Below are 19,999 nucleotides of genomic sequence, written 5' to 3'. Positions count from 1 at the left end.
GTACACCTTCCACCCACACTCCCACATCCGGCTGGCTGTACCATCATCATCATCATCGCAATCGTCGCTATGCTCGAGTCATTCACTTTGGCTAAGCTAAGACATTTCAGTTGAAGAGGGTCACCACAATGCATGACGACATACTGACAGACACATACACAAATACATACAAACACACACACACACCCACACCCTCATCCGAATAGAAAGTTTTACTGCTCCCCCATCTAAAATGTTAACGTAGCTATGCCACTTCTATGCCAAACGAGCTCAAAAAAGGATGTACCCCGGTTGTTGATATTGTTCTTCGTCTTGTTGTTGTTGTCGTCGTCATCGGCATCGTGGTAGTCGTAGTCCTTGTCGATGGGTACCGTTTTATTTTGGTACCCCACGTCGATGTCTTTTTCTTTGACTGGCGACACATTTTCGTCCAAGAAACGACGTTTCGCTATTTCAGTCCCTGAATGTCATTTATTTGGGATGTAGTCGTAGATGTGTTGGTGCCTGTGTATGTGTGTGTGTTCGAGCGTGCTGAACACTTGCAAGGTATCTCATTTTTATTTGTCCCCACTTGTGCCCGAACACAAATGTACCCTTTTGTTTCTGTGGCATCCAAGAGTCTTTGAACTGTTTCTTACTAAGTTTGATTTAACTCCCAAGTTTTATGTCTGTCTGTCCGTCCGCCCGTCCGTCTGCCTTTGCCAGAATTTTATTAGTTTTGGGGTGGAGACCATGGCCGTTGGCCATATCGGTGATGGATTGGGTTGGGTGGTCTCTTGTCTCTCATGTCGATGATAAAAGGTTTGCCTTTAATTGAAGTTGAGGATTCTTCTTTTTTTGGGAAAAGCTGAAACTGAAAAGGTTATGTGTCCGTAGATGAAATTGTATTTGAAATGAATTGATGTGGAAATTCTAAGATGTGGTTTCATGCAATTCCGGCCCCTGCTTTGGGGTATGTCCGAAAACTTTTTGCCGATTTGAAAATCCATCTTCCAAATTAAAATGCCTTCTACGCGATTCCTGGCTTATGGAAAGAGTCACCAATTCGAGTGATGAACAGGGGGCACGAAATTGTACGGTTACAGCGAGATAGTAATAGGCGGCATCCATGGATTACAGTGGGATTTAAATTTTCGATCGCCAAAAATGTTTAAGCGTTTACTGGAGTGATTCCACCCATCGTTTGAATTCGTAACAGTATTTACCATTTATTATTAAGGTATGAGCAGGAATTCCTGCTAAATTTCTTTTCTGCCTTTGACGTTTATAAAATATAACCACTGATCCAAGGTATTCTGTACTTTTAATTAAAAAAAAACTTGTACCTATCGAACCCTAACCCCCAATTATTGGATCTTTTCACACAAAATTACTCATATCGTCAAAATTGGCTGCGAGATTTCGCATGGCATTCCCATTCTCTTGCGACCACTGTCATCATCAATAAAATCTAATTTATGTTGGGAACATCTTAAGATGTCTCCACCCTTACCCATTGACACACACACACACTTTTGTCTGTATTTGAGTGTGTGTGTGTGTGTTTTGCTGTATGTGTTTATGAAATTGGTGGTCCGTTCCCTGAATCCAACTTATGAATTATAACCACAAACAAAGAGAAAAGGATTTCTTTAAGTTGGTGGTCCGTTTTTGGCATTGGCTGTCTGCCTTCTTCTTTCGGCCAGAAGAACTCTCTGGGCAAAGGCAAAAACAGTAACAAACGAATTGATGGTCAAAGTCCGGCCAAAAAGAAAAAGTAATTCATCTTCGTTTTTGTTGACTCAACGTACCAACGCTACAAATACATTTCCCCGGATTGGGGAAAGGGTGGTTGGTATTGAATGGAAACAGGACGACGAATCCTTCGGACCATCAATTGTGGGTAGTTATGGCAGCGGTGTGGTGGTGGTGGTGGTGGCGGTAGTGCTAGTGGTGGTGGTGGTGGTCGTCGTCCTTGTCGTATTCTGTAGCATAGAATCATAGAAGGGACATAGATGAGCACAGCAAAACCAAAAGTCGCCCACATACGAGCTCAACTTTTCTTGGCTGAGATACTGCGAAACGAGCACAAAAACAATAAAAGCAACGGCAAAAACTGTCCGAAGCTAACAAGAAAAAGTTTTTGTTTTGGTTTTTCCCTATGCCAACCGTAGGATAGACTCCAATAAGGATAAGGATGAGCTCGCTCACAATCACACATAGATTCGCTTGTGGCGGGTCATGTTGCCAGAGAGAGTACGTGTGTGTGTCCGTGTGTTTGTTTCGATCTGTCTGTATGTTTTCGTGTAAGCCACATGGGCGAGGAGGTGGAGGCTGTCTTGAACGTAGTCCAGCCGCCGAAGTGTATATAGGTGGGTTAGTGAGTCAGGGAGGAATCCGATTAGTAATGGTTTCGTGAACCTCAAGGCTTTTGTTTGCCGTCTGCATACAGCGGAGGAGAGGCATCATTACATCAAATGTCCTTTTACAAAATATTTTTACCATAAAAAGTACAAAAACACTCACACACCCACCACCCTTGGCATCGCAGTGGCGCCCTACAAAATGAGAAAACTCGACACAGAAGCACAACCAACGAAAAAAAAACACAAACCTCCACAAAACTTCTACATTGAGGTTGTTCTACAAAATCCAGCGAGTTTTTGTTTCCTCCAAATGAACAGACATTATCATAAAAAGGCAACATCTAAAAATCCTTTCGTTTTTTTTTTCTTTTTGTTATTTTGTGCTCCCCAATTCAGTTCGGCGCTGCTCAAATGTACATTAAGGGAGTAGCTCATGGTGACGCACGAGACCTTTTAGAAGGGCCAGAGGACGAGACTCGTTCTCAAGCCAAGCAAAAGGGCACCGTATCGCACAACGGGCACCACTGCTGCATGGGTACGGGTGCATGGAAACAAGGCCGTCGCTTGGTGTAAGCGGGCGACTGACTCAGTGGATACCAGTAATTGAAGAAAACATCAGCCATCATTTCCTTTCTATCCTATTCCCATTCTGCTTCCTATCGAGTGGTGCTCTCTGTGCCATCGGATTTCTTGCTTCGCTCACATAAGATAACAATTTGCGCAACGGAAAAAGGTAACTTGGGTGAAGCATCCTTTGGCCATACTTCATGTTGCCAAAAATTAGGGAACAAGCTCAAAATGGAATTTCTCCTCCTCCTCGCCCGCACCCCTGTAGGAAAGCATTGGGTTTATATTCAAGGCTGTGCAAACAGCACAGTACCCTTCAATAAAACGGATAATAGAAGTGTTTGGGCACCATACCAGCAATCAAAAACAAAAAGCCCAAAAAAAAATAGTGGAAATAGAAAGGCAGAAGCTGCATCAACTTTTTGAGAAGAAGAAGAAGAAAACAAAAAAAACAGAAACAGCATCCTTTTGAACGATAGATGTTCTTTGACGTTATGAGATCCTTTTTTGAGATGCATAAGAATTGAACCCATGCGGAATCGTATGCCAATGAAAATTTGGATACCACATGGTCCGAACAACGATTACATCATAATGGAATGGGACTACATTTAGACTACCGGATCCACATTAGCCCAGTAAGGTAAGGTAATGTGAACAGACTAGGTTTGGCATTACCAGTAATTACGCTATCTTCCGAAGGAATTCAGATAAAGTGCTAAAATTTGGTACACATGAGTTTTGGGTCTGAAATTAGATCAAGTTCGAAGATGGGCTATATCGGCCAACCTTTCGCTGTACCCTTCATTAAGCATTTCGACGATTTTCACACATTTTTCAATGGAATTTTCTGGAATTTGATATTTGAAACCACCTTGCAAAAAAAGTTTAATAGGTCCATATTGTGGTATTTCCCCCATATTACGATACCACCCTATATTCGATATTCTGATGGTTTCTTCACCCAATTTTTTCAACGAACTTACTACTTTTTACTTGTTGTATTTGCGTATATTGCATAATTAGTATGAATCGAGAGCATAAGCAAATGATTTTTTTATTAAAATCCAAAAAATTGCAATTCTTTCAGATGTAATTTTGAAATTCGAGAATACAATTTGCTATATTTCCCAAAATAAATGAGTATGAATCTTGTGTTATTTTCTTTTAGTATTTCTTAAAGAAAAGGAAGAAGAAATAGAAAATAGTTTCCTCAGCTTTTTCCATCATTTCGCGTTTTTTGTACGTATGGACAACGCAAAAGCAAATGACCGAATTTGACATTCGATTTTGAGTACATTTTATTACAGAAACCATTTGAATCAAAAACGTTTTTTTTTTTTTTTTTTTTTTTTTTTTTTTTTTTTTTTTTTGAGTCGAGAAAAATACAAAAACTCAGAGTTATGAAAACACAAAATGAAATTATTTCGAGCTGGAACACGATCTGAAAAATAGAGAAGAGTGAATAATAAAGACTGGGACAGTATGCCCTTCCCCATTCTTCTTAATTGTTTGCACTCTAGAAAAAAATGGAAGCCATTTTTTTAATTAGTACTAGGCACCAAAGTGTCAAGCCAGCGATCAGATAGAAGATTTGAATGTAGTGTGTTCCGCACTATAAATCCTTCTTTCTAAATCTCACTGCAATCTCGAAATATCGTAAAGCTGGGACTATTTGAAACTATGCATATAGAAAAAAGGTAGATAAGACCACGTAGGGGCTTGGTTATCGAAATAAGTTATTTGTTTGCAATAAATGATCCATGTATTGCATATAGAGTATCTACGATTCTATATGTGTATGTAAAACCCGGTGTCTATAGATATTGTCGGGGCATACAAGTTTAAAATTATTCAAATGGCAATCTTTATAAATATTAAAGAAATAATAATGCCTTTTGGCAATATTATGTTCAAGAAAACATTCAACAGCACAAAAACATATCCAAAATACGCAACAAAGAGGGGGCCGTTGGGTCAATTCGATGTCTTTTCCCATATGCGGTCGGAAAATGCGTATGCATGCGTACAACACTAAATGTTTTCTTTCAAAATGCATTTTTCTTTAAGAAAATTTTCTTAATATCCTAAGAAAACTCATTCCAATTCGAAAGAAGCATCCAATCAATTTCAATCAAATCCTCACACACACACGCACGCACTCACGAAAAAGCCCAAACTGAAGCATAAGACAACACACTGACATGGTCCTACGTCACGCATACAGTCAACATTTCTTACTTCAATTCTAAGCACACCCTTACACACACACACACGCACACGGACACTTCGACGAAAGGTGTAAGGCTCGAAAGAGAAAGAGATGGGCACACACAGATACACACATTCACCCACATCCAAAGCAAAATCAACACACACACACTCACTCACACGCTCACCAACTCTCAAAAAGCAATGACTACAACAAAAACAACAGGGGATTTGTAGGAAAACAAGAAGGAATAATGCATTAAAACGTCTTCTGACCATCCATGGCAGCAACAGCAACAACACCAGCTCACAGAGACAAGTGGAGACGACAGCATGGCCCTGGCCATGGCATGGGTGGCTGGTGGATGGATGGATGGATGGACGATAGGAGCCATTACTGGAAAGCAAGCGGTGCGATGAGGTTTCGGGAGGCGTCGTTATTGTCCTTTGCTTGGCAGAGTAGCAGCAACAACAACAGCATTGGCTATGGCTATAATGTTCAAATGAAACACTCATTTGAGGCTTATTGTTGCTGCTGTTCAAACGAAGCACATTACGTAGAAACAAACAGCAAGACGCTGCCGAAAAGAGGTACTGACAGTTTGCCATTTAATAAACACAACTTGAGGGAGTCGGAGATTTGGGACTAGAAGGTACAAAAAGCCAAAGAAAAATATCAAATATTTAACATATCAGGGAAAAGAAGGCCAGCAAAAGAGGGTAAATGCAGCACTCCATCGAAGGTGAATAAATGGAAATGTGTGTGCGTGTGTACATGTGCCAATGTCTGCGCGTGTGTGTGTGCGTACTTTAAGTCTTAGAGTTTTTCAAAGAAATTCTAAGCCCTTGCCGAATGGCTGAATGGATGGTGGTATGAAAAGTTTGGAAGCCAATAATATTGGATAAGTTGGGATTTATTTGTTTTAGGGGGACATTAAAGACTACTGTTAGAACCCTTTAAATAAATTCGGAAATAATAGAAGTAGCAAAAAATATTATTTTAACAATTAAGATTGGCCTCAGACAGAAGAACAGATGTTTTCTTATTTGAAGTTCTCAAAGGGTTTAAAATTATGTTTAACTCGAATCTTTTGTTGTTGAGCCCAGCGAAATTGCAAGGTCAATACCAGCAGCGGATATAAGAAGAAGTATAAAAAGTGGAGTTCTACGTTTCGTGGACCTTAAGTGGTCCACAAATAACTTCCCATTTCGGGTGATGTGTCCTTGAAAAAATAATAGTTACTTCAACAATTACGACTGACAAAGGTTGAATAGAAACCCAATTACTTGATACGGGCAATATAAGAATATCATCAATATCATGCAATTTAAGGTTTTAGAAATGAATTCGATATTTTGAGTTATCGATTCCAATATTTCACGTCAGTAGCTATGTAAAAAGTAGGAAGTAAAAGGCACATCTCTTTTGATTTTTAAAATTTCCTTTCGTGTTATTATTCCAAAATTATATAACAACAGGTATTTTGGAATACTGCGAGTCCTTACATTTCCATACCAACGGCATAAGCCTCATAAAATACGACATAACTGTATTCTCGTTTGAGCAGGAATATCTTTTAGCCCATTCGTTTTATGAATTTCAGTCAAGAAATCCATTCGTATCGAACGCACTTACTTACGCATCAACCACACACACACATTCACAACGACTCATTCCTTCGAATACATACGCAGGTAAAAACCATAACTCACATACACAGGCACACACATTCAAACATACAATAATGAGACAAGTGTGAGTTTTCTTGGGCCTAAAATTCGCCAATTTCCTTAAAACACATTTCTTTGAAAAATCTGGATTTCCTGAAAGGAGGTTCTACAAATGATGTGTTGGATGCAAGCACATGTGTGCATGTAGGAATGTGTGTGTGTGTGTGTGTGTGTGTAAGTATGTATGCGTATAAATAGGTATACTGATGCACGATGGGTTTGCATGCATCTTCAATGAGTGTGCAAGAATAAGCAAATTATTCTTGGTTTTTTCTTCTTTTTCTAGAAAAACTGCAGTTCTTCTTGTCCTTGCAGCCCCCAATGGATGTGTGGTGGTGGTGGTGGTGGTCTAGTTCGACTTCAGTTTCATTGTTAGAACTGGCCAGCATTGCCACCTCGCCCAAGAAATCCTTAAAAATGCAAACTCCAGTCAAACTTCTACATCTGGGAGAGAATGCTTTTATAGGTCTACGGCCACACAGTTGTGTATGTGAGCAGGCAACAACACTGTTGCACATCCTTTGGCATTCCTGCTTTTTCTGTTGACCAGAAAATAGAAAGGAGTCCTAGCATTCGTATAAAAATCTTAGCAATGGTGTTCCTAAGGATATACTCTTGGTGCTCTTTTCTTCGAATTGCTATTGTTGCCATGCACATTAGATGTTGCCCGTTCTCCCTCCCCGTCGCAGCATCGAGCAGTAGAGGCAACGGCATGTCTTCACACTGTACTTCTTATTGCAATGTCTTTCACTTGAAGGAGCTCCATTGGTAGTTTCTTGACTTGACTTTCACCAAGTGTCTAGTCTAATACGGAATTTCCAATCGGTGAGGTAGGAGTTGGAGTGAACAAAAAACGGATGTATTCTAGATTCTTGTTCATGTCACTCACTTGGCTACCAATGGAGCTTTCCAACAAATGTCTTGGCAATAAACTCAAGTAATTTCCATCCCTACTGGGAATTTAATGAATTAAGAAAGCTTTAACATTCGTCCATTGCAAATGAGCCAGATACATTTACCGGCCATACCGCTCACCTGCCCACCGAGTGGCTAATATGATTTCGAAGAAAGCACTGAAAAGAGGACCACCCTTAATAATGTCAAATGAATTTACATCAATTTTGAAATAAATGCAGCATAGTGGTCAAGTAATCGTAAGCTATCCCAAAAGAATGCAAAACTATTATTGAAAACATAAAAAACTGAATTTTTCAATCAGAAGTAGCTCCCATAGATAATGGTATGAAATATATACATCCATCATTAATTAAATCCTCGACTTCCAAGAAAAATCTCCCCTATCTTATAATGGATTTTCTATTCATTTTTGGGAATAGCAAGTACTTACTAATCAACCTACTAACGCATTATATTTACCAGGATATTCCTTGGCCACTAAAAGCGTTAGTGGAAAAAATCATTTGTTTAAATTCTAGAATTAATGTTCCATTTTACCACATTCGTTTTTTATAATTTGTCCACTTTTTTCTTCGTTTTCCGAAGCTGAGTCTCTTACTCACAAACTTCGTTTTAGTAGTCGGACGCGCACCCTCTATGCTGAAATTACTCTGTACCTCCTTTTTTTGGAAATGAAAAAGGTAGTCAGTTTATATTGCCTTTAAGGGGTTATTCGGACCATACAACTTTCACATTTTTCCTGGGTTGAAGCATAATTAGGCAGTGAACCATATAGTGGCAACTCGATCAAGGATACGATCCAGGTTATTCCATAATGGAATTGAAACAATGGGCTATTAATTTTGACATTTGTTTTGTGGGAAATTCGACGAACAGCCTCTTTTAGAAAATGTATGAATAACGGCAGTAACTCGACTTCATAAATATTAAGGTCCCCGAAAGATGTGAAGAACATAGCGGATAAGGCGTTGAGTCCAGGTCGGAGTATTATCTTGCGGAAGAGATTATCACAATTCCAATCAACTCTCAGTGAAAACTTCCGGAACTCTTAAATATGCAGAATTTGTCCAATTAAAGTACCCGCCGTATTCCGCTTATGGTACATCTGCTTAAGAATTTTGAATTTATTTGTATTGTTTTACGATTTATATGTACTGAGTACAATAATTTTGTCATTCCGTTTGCAACAACTCGTCGGAAACCCCGTAAAGCTTATATTCTTGATAAAATGATTTTCGTCTGTCTCCTGTGGAAATCTAGATAAAGCCTACAATATTTTATGGAGAGCCTTGAAATTTGTATTGCCTTAAATGATTGGTTCTAAATGGGGGCCATTTCAGTCTACTCCCATACATATACATATTTAAATTTTTGGCATTTTGAATGATTATGCCATAATTTTTAAACCGTATGCTGGGTATTAAGTATCTCGAGGCATACCGACACATATTCAAACCAAATTAGTTCGAATTATTTCGATACCGATTAAGAGTATTCAAAATATAATATATAATTTAGATTTTCATTAAATTTCGAACTGAACTATTTTTATTTTGCGCCTTTAATTATAATTGGGACCCATACAAAGGTTACATTTTCGGTCGCTTTTGATAGTCTTGTTTGATGTTCATTTAGCATCTAAGCAGTTGTAATTCGAAATTTTGATGGGTAGATCACATGATCTGTAAATGTAAGTCCCTTAACAGTTATTATACTTTCAAATCACAACATACATTTCTCAGAATTCAACGCGAGGTACGATTTAAATAATATTTGAAAGTACCTCCATGTGGTCCCGAAAGATTAAATGGATTAATGAGTTCAGTCTGAATATTCGGTCACTGTAACAGATGGGAGGAAGCTATAGAACAAAGAGTTTTCGATAGAATGTATAGAATTATTAAAGATTTTGAATGGCATAAAAACTAGCATTTAAATTTCCTCAATATATTTTCAACTAAATTTTTCCGATTTTGGAAATAAAGCAAATTGTAAATTTTATTTCGCTTTCCGTAACATTAGGGAATGGATGAGCATTTCCCCCAGATGAATAGAGCCGAAATTTTGTTGAATCTAAAAAATAATTATTTTTCCTCAATGTGGCTGTCGTTTCTGTTTCGGTTTTTTATCCGATTTCTTGCCTCTGTCATGCGTTAATACGTACTGCTCTCAAAGAGACCACCAATCAGTGTTAACCCTTCATTTGATGACCAGAATGTAATTGAGGAAAAGTACTTGAACCAACTACTTCTAGTCGATGGAACACCTTTAACCAACCCCCACAAAAATGTAATGGAATATTACTCCAGATTCATTTGGCCTACCCTTAGCGTAAATCGTCATAGTCTAAAGTGACGGCTACTCGTCTGCTATCACCCCCCTCCATTTCGATTATTATTTTAGCTTTTTCCATTTCCCAACGTCTACGATTTTTTGATTGTATTGCAGGGGAAAAGAAAATTCGAAAATTTGACCATCAATGCGATGAATGAAGAAAAATTCAAGAGCTCGTTGTTCGTTGTCGATTTTTTTGTTTTTTGTTGCCTTTATACTTCGAACCTCTAAACCGAGATATCTCCCCGTTTGCCGTTATTTCGAACTAAGTTGGTGTTATAATGACGATGTTTGATTTCGACGTTCCGTTTTGTTGTGGACGGGATAAGTCTGCCCAGTTATATAAACCATTCGTAGTAAGTGTCGTTTAGGATATCATTTTCGTTGACAAAAATTGTATTTTCATCTGTCGACGAGTTTTTGTCGTTGTACCCCACGCACCACTTTCCTTCATTTTTTCCAATTTTCTCTTGGCAGTGTTTTCTCCATCGAGTACCGCTTTTTACGGCCGTTAGAAAACAAAAGCTTTTTGAGCAGAGTAATTTCAAGAAGTGCGATTTGTTATTTGGACAACATCGTAAGTATATAAATCTGACAAAAAAGGAATAAATAGTTCAACATTATTCCAAACATGAAAAAAGTCTCACATTTTTTCATTATTGACACATTTTTTAAAGTCATGGTACCTTATAAGACGGATCGATATTTGTGAATCAAATAACACTGACAGTTACGTTACAAAATTTATTCTGTTTGTGCCTGAACTGTTTTTATCAATTAAAATGTGATTCTGTTTTATGTAATTTTTATGTAATTTATAATACAAGCCTTAAAACTATATGAAGGACTTCATGAATAGTCGAAAAGTAATATTCTATAACTGGGTGTGGCAACTTTTCTAAAAATCCATTATAAAAATGTTCTCAGACAAATGTGAATAAAACCCAGCAAGCCTAGGTCAATATTATATTTCAAAATGTTGCCCTAGGTAAGGGCATATTAATTCGATGTTGTGTAAACAGCATCAAAATTAAAAATAAAAACTAGGGGGGAAACGCTAACCATGTACGAATGTGTTGCACCTATGGATTATGAGTAAATCGGCCGGATTTTTGGGTATGGGAATGTCATTTTTTAGACATAAATTTATATCTATTTGATGGGGGTCATATGTGTTGGAGGTTCGAAATAAGTGAGGGACAAAATTGAGCAAAACAACAAATAGTACAACAACAAAAGGCGGATCCCTTAACAATATAAAAATATGATATGGAAATTATTCCACCAGCACCATTGTGTGCACCAACCAACACACATGAACGGGAGCAAATGTGATTGTGCATAAAGGGTGCATGTGAGCGAACTTAGTACTCATGGGATCCGCCGAATAGACACGTTATCAAAATCCAAAAAAAAAACGAAAAAAAAACATGGTGGAAACAAATGCAAATTCATAAAATTGTGTTAGTTTTTTCTATATATACGCCAACATACCTACTACATATGTACACATTATACATACACAAAAATCAGTTATATTTTACATTCCAAAAAAAAAAAAATATGTGTGCGCATTTGTGTATGTAGCTAGATAGCCAAATAACTAATACCCGAACGTGAAATCAACCATATTTTATATAAAGCGAAATGGTATATAAACAATTCGAGGACAAGAGGTGACAATGTCCTCCCAAAGAAAATCAAAAAAAAGTGTTTATTCATCGGATAAGTTTGCTGTGACATAGGCCAACTCTTAAAAATACATCATAGATATTGATTAGTTTTAATTACGAACTTCGTCTGTATTCGACGTCAGAAAAAAAAGAAAAACAATTTCAATCACAGCATAGCACCACTCATACAAATCCTAAAAAATATCACAATGCTAATTATATTTGAAAAAATACGCTAATAGTTGCGTTGTCTATCGATTTCATTACGAATACAATCGAATTTCTCTATTTCAGCTGTAATTCATAAAAAATAACTCTGAGAACCCTTTTTTAATATATTTGAATTCTTCCGCATCTAGCCTCCCTACAACAATTTGTATTTAGCTGTCAATCGCATAAGTGCAGATATATGATTATTTACACCAAAAATATTAAAAAAGGATAACCTTCCTATACAAATTACACTGTAAGAACACGCCGTTGAAATCGTTTGAGTACGAGTCATGTTAAAAGCGAATATTTTCAAAAATTTCCGAATGTTTATTAGCATTTTTTAATTAAGCAGCTTTTGCTTTTCCTATCAATTGATTAAAGTACATTTGATGTTAAGTCTAGAAGTCGATTTTGGTCGACTTTTATTTTCATATGAGTCAAAAAAATTGTTGAACTTTTAGTATCTATTTTCTATTCTAGAATACCTGACAAAAAAAAAAACATAAAATCGATTTTATCATCCAAAGTCGGAATTGAATGGGAAAGCGTTTTTATCCGACTGTAAATTGCCAACAAATGTCGAAAAGTTTATTATTGTTCTAAATTACGTATCTCTGAAAGGTACAGAACTTTTCCTATGAGACCGAAGGTGACCAACTTTCTTACAAATACAAAAAGCCAGGTTTTAATTAATGAGAATCACAAATTAACGGCGATCACGTATACATTTGTATTCAGCCCGTGTTCAACAAATCTTCGGTGGTAATTTTTATAAGGGGTTTAAAAAAAAACATATTTCAAAGTTTGCCTTTTGGTCTGATTAATTGTGACTGAAAATTGTGTTTATATTTTGACTCGAATAATTCATAGGTATAGTACAGTAAATAGACAACAATTTTGATTTTCTTTAAAATAAGGACATTTTAATTTCTACATTCTTGTTTTTATTCCTTTCACCTTGAAAAGGAGGTTATATTAACTATGTTATTCTGACTGATTAAATATTCGTCGTAGACCCCATAAAATATATATATATAGTCATGATCATGATAAAATTCAAAGTCGATGTCGATGTAACGATGTCCGTCTGTTGAAATAAAACATTATTTGACGTAGAGCTTCAAAATTTTGCACAAAAATATGCATTATGTCTAGGTTGGTTGGTATTGGAAATTAGATACATTGGTCCATTTTTTCATGTAACCCCCACATTATGGTATCTCCCGATATTCGGTATTTTGATGATTTTGCCACATTTTCCCACAGATTTGTCCAAAAATTGTTATAGGTAGTTCGTAATGGGTGTTAGCTCCTGTGGCGGTACATAGTATGTATTGCTCCACGTTTTCGTATAGGTCCCACACAACGGTACCTCCAGATATTCAGTATTTTCCCACATTTCTCCACGGATTTGTCAAAAATTGGTATTTGTCATTCACAGTGGGTTCTAGTTCCGGTGACAGAACATTTAATATTTAAGTCCACGTTTCCTACAGCGCAAATATAACGATACCCACCAATATTTGGTATTTTGAAAATCCTAGTCACATTTACCTACGAAATTGTGTCAAATTTGGTATTTAAAAATACCCGTTATGGTATGGCCCCAATATAAAGGCCTCACCCAATTTGTGTTTTATTTTTTTTTTTTTTTTGGAAAGTTTAACAGCATTATCCAAACGGTCTTACTGGTCCTTCTGCAACTAAATCTACAAATCCGTGGAGTTTAGAAGCTTAATTTCTGTGAAACCCAATTTTGTCGATGGACCTTTGGTAATCATGGGTCTGTGGATACAATATTGAATCAAGGGTCCATCGAAGAACATATTTAATCGTGAATGGTAACACTTAGCTCATATCTTATTCGTGGTATATAGATAATTTTATCCTTCCACTGTACGAATATGGTTTTTATAATCTTGAACAACGGCAGAAAAAGAATTGCGACATTATTTTGAAAATCATGATAATGTTGCAGAATGTGTGATAATTTTGCGCACGGTAAGAAGAGAAGCACCGACAATTCCGTATGCAAACAAACAAACTCGTCGCATCTGGGGCAAGGAAAACCGCACGCATACTTTGAAAGTCGATTCACCCAAAACATACCACTCGTTGGTGCGGATTTTGGTCCAGTGACATAATTGGGTAATTTTTCTTCGAAAATAAGCAAGAAGTGGCGGTTACGTTAAATCGGGCCATGTTGAACGAATTTTTGTTCACCAAAATTGAAGATATTGACAACATTTGGTTTATTCAGGATGGCGTTACATGCCAAACGGCCGAATATACATTCGATGTTTTGCGCCCTATTTTTAAAGATCACATTATCAGCAGCAGAGCAGAAGTCGGTTGGCCACTTCGAGCTGCGATTTAACACCGTTGGACTATTATTTGTCAGGTGCCGTCAAAGATAGGCGTTACGCCGACGAGCCAGAGACAATTGACGCATTAAAGAACTATATTCGTGAAGCCATTGGGGAAATACAGCTACTCACAATAGATAGAGTGTTTAATTATTGGACCGGAAAGGAATTCAGTTAAAATGCCAATTTTGGATATCCGGACCGTACCCTTCCATTTGTGTTTCAATACAGTAACGTCATATTTATGTAAATGGTGGGCTCCCTTTATGTGCGGTTCATTCTGCGCCTCTTTCTTTTTTATGTCTGGATCTCAAGTTCCACAATTTTTTATCTGTAATACTTTGCCGTTATATTTCACGTATTATCCGGGCACACTTGCTTACAAAATACTGCGGCTGTGGGTCCATGTGAAATGCCGTCCGTCCTCTCTAAAATATATATATATATAAAATATGACATGCCGACATCCATTTTCAAGCTCTAACCGACGCTCAGGTGGGGTCACAAAATGCTAGAAGAAATGTATAATTCTTGAGGTCGTCTTTGATCGATTATTAATTGCATATGTGGCAGAGTATCTCACATCGGACGTGACGTGTTACAAAGAGTTTTAATGTTATTGAAATATCTATCCATCTATGCCACTAAACATATTTAGCCGTACAGATGTATGTATTCTAAATACATAACGAAATATTGCACTCGCCGACAGTATGCTTGTGTGTGTTTGTGGGTGTGCGTGTATTCGATAAATATGGGGCCAAACAAATGCCCGTGTATACACAAGTGCTCATTGATATCCTCAAATCCACTCACCCCAAAGAGGTATCTATGTATATTTTAGTTTATCACCAAAGGTGGTATGCTCTGTCAAATAAAAAATGGAAGCCCTATAACAAACACACACACACACACATGCACACACCGACACCCTATGTGCCCATGCACATGCCAACATCGAGGGTCACAAGTTCAATGGTTTCGGTTAGAATTGCATTTAATGCTCCCACCCACAATGTGGTGCTTGCATTTTTTCATGCGACTTCTTTGTGTAGAAGCGGGTTTTTTTCGATGCATTTGTTTCGGTAGCATTCTGCGCCATCAAAACTAAATCAAAAATGCGTATGAGGAATGAGCTTTTCCACTGGTCACTGGGGTACTGGGCATATAACACACAAAAGTGCAGACACACATACATACATACACACAAACACACACACACACACGCGAGAACAGAGCCCAACTACCAGGATGCATCGAGCCCCGTGATGATGTGCAATGCAATTGTGTCGAATACAAAAATTGCATTAAACTCTAAAAAATACAACAACGACGACAACAATAGCAACAACAACAACAACACAACGGCGACAACAGCAACAATAAACCACCCGACCATTGTGTACCCCTTTAAAAAAACGAGATTTTAAAATGTAAAAGGGTTTCGGTGTTTAGCCGCGATGGGCAGTGATGAACATTCACACGTTCCACGGACAGACAGACGGGTGACCCTCTCGCCAGACACGGGACATCGGGTTAGAGGAGTTAGTTTCGCTCTATGACTAGTAGACCCTCTGTGCACAATCCATGGGCACACACGGTGCCAATGGGAGGGTGGGTGGCCGAGTGTGTTGCTGCAGCAATTGGGATCGAGCCTTAATGACAGCACATTGGCACCACGAACCGCTCTATTCTGTTGGGTCCCCAATGGTTGCTTTTTTACAATAAATAATAAAATACAAATAGGCGTTCACTTTGTGCTGGGCTTGTTTGACGGCATTGCCGTTGTTGTTGTTGTTGTTGTCGTGGCGTATCTGTGTACAGTTTCATCGGCATCGACTAGCACATTTTTTGGTTGATTTTTGCGCTTATTTTCTGGTTGATCGGAATAGGACATGACGGTGTTGTGCCGAGCCCGTGTCAGGGAGCCTCAATGAGAATAGAACGCCCAAGCTGCCGGAGAACGGGAGGGGTTGCAGTGGTTGTTTGGTGTATTAATACTAATTGGAAACATCGGCAGGTTATGAAATTTAGTTTGACACAGAAGAGGAGCGAGCAACTGCAATTTGTAAAATATCCAAATAATGGTTATTTCTACGCTGATGGAAATGCAACATTTATTTTTTAACTAAAAGATAAGCGACATTCGATAAGATATAAAAATGGCGTCTAAGAGCAGCCGCTTTGTGGATCGGAACTCAGTGTGTCTAAACATTACAAACGGAAGAAGTGTCTTAACGAATGTACATACCTAGGAATGGCGGGGATAGCTGTTCGCTATCCAAGAGCATTTAAAAAAGAAATAACAAACGCTTTAAAGTAAAATTTAGTCTTCATAGTCCCATAGAAGGCGCTATGCAGAGCTACCCGTAACCAGTGAATGTTTATATTGGGAATTTTTGTGAAGTAGATCATACCAACTATGATCAATAATTTGAATATTTTGCCTTATTAAGACGAAGGTCTTTTGTTAATGGATATTTGATAATTTTCTCTATCAGGTTGAGCTTATGATGTAGGAAGAAAATCCTACCATTATATATGTTAAGAATTGAAAAACAGGTCTCTACAGTCAGTCAGACTATAAACCAACTTGAAATGACACAATGTTTCAATTCAAGCCGCCTATGCATTTACCTAATGAAGTATGCAGAAATGGAACTTTCCAAAATTGATCTTCGTCCAGCTACTAAAATAGCAGCTAACATGACTGAAGAGCCGAATAACCAACGGCGAAACGTGTCGCATACAGGTTAATGCGTGAGACTTCGCTAGTTTCAAATTTTCAACGTCAACTCCTTAGGTCATTATAAGCTCAACTCAAAAGAGAAAATTAAATTTGAAATCGGATGGAAGCAATATATGTGTGTTTAATTGATTTCCTTTTAACGTGACGAATGTATTTTATGATGAACAGGGTGAGATAAAAAAAACTGCAACAATGTCAAAGGCCATAGTTTTAATATATTTTTTTTTTAATTTTATTGAATGAAAGCAAAAAATGTCGGAAATAGCATCAAATTTTAGAATAAGTTTAGATTTGTTCGAATTGGTCTCCTTTGGAACGAATTATGACCTTCAAACGGCCAATGAAACCGTCACACGCTGCCCTAATGTTGCTCTGCGGCCTATTCCCGGCGAAGCACTTGCTTGAGGTCATCGACACTTTGGTATTGTTTAGTGCCGACCTTGTTTTCCAAAATACTCCCGACACAATAGTCCAACGGATAGGTATCCGGAGATTTTGGTGGCCATTGTGCACTGTAAATGAAGCGAGGAACCTCATTTTGTAACGCGTGCTGAGTGCGATGGTGCTGAGTCCTGTTGGAATGTCCAAGGTCTGCGGCATGTTTGCGTGCGGAAAGCGACCATCGACTGTTATGGCAGCCCACACCATCACCATGGTCGGCGATGTAGAGTTCTGGTGGCCAACCGAAGTTGCAAATTTTCAGCTGACCTCTTTGGCAAGTAAACACGATCATTCGGCAGTTCACCATCAAATTCGGCAGTTCACCACTTTCGGCAAAACGAAGCAACTCTTTAGCTCTTTTGAGTCTATTTTCTTTCTGTTGCGGTGTAAGTTCTTGCACCTTTTGGAATTTCAATGGCTTTACCCCGAGCTCATTTTACAATACTTGTGAATGGAATATTGCGATATTTTCAGCTCACGAGCCATTTTTCAGTAGAGTTTAGAATTTTACGAACATATATGCGACAGTACAATATAAGTAGACATAGAAAAACGAGCTGATCACTCGAACTATGTGTGATCTGTCCATTAGACATTCGCATAATAGAATAACCCAAATTGAGAATGACATTTAAAACAAGAATGTGAGTATAAGTAAGTTTATATAAGTGAAGCATAAGTTTTCCAAAGTGACTAACGATTCAATTTTTATTGAGAAATCCAAAACTGTTTTCCATGATATTTTTCGGATATAACATGATACACACAATATTTCCTATAGCTATTTAAATAATATTTTAAAATGTAGCATCTATTGAAGATAGGTATTGGAGTAAAAACATCTATTATTACTTATAATGCGCCACAACACTGTGTGTTGAGTGTTTGGAAATTTGGTTGGACCAAAAATTTTGTAATTGGTTCTAGACCCACCATGTAGTATAGCACTCTTCCTATTTCAGCGAGCTGAGTCGATATTTCCACGTTAATTTGAAGTCGCTCTACAGGTGGCAGGTGGGACTGTTGTTCTTTTTATAAAAACAACTGAATTTATTGCTTGTCATTCCAGCTTTAATCACTGCAGGCAAACCAATGAGGCTCCGTCGGGTCTGTCCCCGTAGCCTGTTGTTTATAAAGTGCTCCGTATACGATCAAAATGCACGATATGCATTTTGTGCTGTTAGTAAAATGTTTTAAGTATGCGTCACACCTACAATGCATGAAGCAAAAGTAGCATTTTTTGATTTTTCTCGAGCATGACGTTCGATTTTGACGTGTATTTAGAACTTTTCTCAAAGCGAATGGGTGTATAAGGATGTCGGAAGTTTAGCGGTCGTTAAATGTGAAGAATATAGCAATGGGGTTAATAAAGAAAATCAATATGAAGAATTGATTTCGAAATACGGAATTATTAATTAGAGCCTCAACCAGGCTTAGTAATTTCTAGCAAGTGGAACTATCCATTCTGAAAAAAAAGTTTAAATCGTTTGCCGATGACACTCTTAACTCATTCAACTAATAACTGTTCATGCGTGAATTCATAACTTTTTTTGTGCCACTCTTTCGTCCGGATTCTTTTCTCTTTCTGTTTTCATTTTCTTTTTTAAGCACGCGACCAAAAGCGCCAATGCTGTATCGTCCGTTATAGACATTGTCTGTCTATACAGCGAGAAATCAAAAGCAAAATGAATGCGCGAACCGTGTGCACTGAAAGCTTCATGCACACCTACTCGATTTTGATGGCATGCATTTTGACCCTGTGCGGAGCACATAAAATGTGTAAAACGATTTCTCAGATGACATTAACAATTATAATTAGCTTGATATATATTCAATCCCGTGTTTCTGTCATTATTTACCATAATTTATTTATTATTTGCGAGGTCTACAACTTTTTGAACTTATCTATAATAATCAAAGCCTGTGCTTTTAAATCCGAAACTAGTGAACGAACCTTGATAAGGATAATCGACCATTACGCTTCCACTTCGAGTCACTGCACCATCTGATGCATCACTTGCGTGCGATGATGTTGTGATAATGGCGAAGGAAATCGCACGCTGAAACGATACTGCAAATATCTCAAGTCGAAAAGTTCGATAAAAAAAAAACTTTTCTATAAAATTTCGATAAGATTTGGATATTTCTGATCCAATGGTTGGTTTTCGATTTTGCCAGCTTAAAATACTCACACCATATTTATTTTGCCTATTATGGCCTTGTTGGTGTTCACGAATGTTTGTGTGTGCGTGTAAATCTAACTCATACAGTTGAAAAGCGGCAATTATTCTCCATGCATATTTTTTATTCATTCGATGCAGCAGCACCGCCACCAACAGTAGTCCCCGCGTGCAACATAATAATCGTCGACACCACCATAGCCTTCGCCTTCGCCATCACCATCGCTATCTCCATCATCGCCATCAAATGCGAGCCGTTACAATCAAAGTT

The sequence above is a fragment of the Musca domestica genome, unplaced genomic scaffold (assembly GCF_030504385.1).
Source record: "Musca domestica strain aabys unplaced genomic scaffold, Musca_domestica.polishedcontigs.V.1.1 32, whole genome shotgun sequence".
Classification (NCBI taxonomy): Eukaryota; Metazoa; Arthropoda; class Insecta; order Diptera; family Muscidae; genus Musca; species Musca domestica.
Note: the sequence above shows the minus strand (reverse complement) of the source record.